This window comes from Pundamilia nyererei, unplaced genomic scaffold, assembly GCF_000239375.1.
Source record: "Pundamilia nyererei isolate P.nyererei 1_Seehausen unplaced genomic scaffold, PunNye1.0 scaffold00489, whole genome shotgun sequence".
NCBI classification, from domain to species: Eukaryota; Metazoa; Chordata; class Actinopteri; order Cichliformes; family Cichlidae; genus Pundamilia; species Pundamilia nyererei.
This window is the reverse complement of record NW_005187890.1, coordinates 207,380-208,440: the sequence shown is the minus strand read 5'-3', so window position 1 is coordinate 208,440 and position 1,061 is coordinate 207,380.

Here is a 1,061-nt window from a genome sequence, read left to right as displayed (position 1 = left end):
CACAAAACATCAAGCCATTTCTCTTCTTCTTTTCTCTTTTACTCAGTAGAGTGTTGACTCCAGTCAGACCAGTGTTCCAGTCCAGGTTTTCTCTATGTTTCTATAGGTGGTGCAGACTGTTTTATAAATGAGGGAGGATGAGCGGAGATCTCTCAAGGTTGCAGGAAGTAAACCTCTTTGCCAGTTTAGCTGAGATGATCAATTTATCTTCAGAACTCATCCTACGACTCTCCTCAGCTCACATCTGGTTAATGGACGTGTTTAATGTTGGAGGAACAAATCAATGAATGGGTGGGTATGTGGATTTTCATAAGCATCGGTCACACACTCACATACTATTGTTTTCAAGAGGTAACAAATGCATATGTCTTGTTTGTGTTAAAGTGGAAGCACAAAGATATTACAGACCAAATCTAAAAATAGTTTTAATCTGCAGTTCGAAAAGTTCTTCACTTAAACAGCAGCCAATCAGAAAAAAGCTGCAAACCACAGGAAGGCTGAGAACTCTGGCCTCCTTCATGACGCTCCGAGGTCTTAGATTTTCAAACCACTCCCTGAGCTCACACTGAGCGTCGTTACAGCTCGTATGATGATAAAGAGCGTGAGCATTTAGTGGAGTGATACCACAAAGTAGCCTAAATATGATCCACAGAAAAAAAAATCTTGTCAAGTCATGGTCAACACTAAAATACATCAGCTCAGGTTGTTAGATACATGCTGTGTGATTTCTGGTCATTTCTGTGTTGGGCTGCTTCAGCCACTGTATTTATTTTAGCTGATATTTTTCAGATGAGTTTTAATTTTGTTTTGCTTTGTTTATTTATGTGAATAAAAAACCCTGGTTGAGATAATACAGCACAGACGCCCCATGAATCATCATTTAAAAACCTAAATGTTAGTAAGTGTCACCAGGTTCCTGCAGCTCTATGATCATCTTTCCTGTTCATAAATAACAACAGATATTAAAACACAAGGTACCAAACAGAGACACACTTTGTAACACTAGATACACTTTATTATTAGCTCTGTGATGAGAAGTCTTGCTGTAGCAGGAGCAGGAA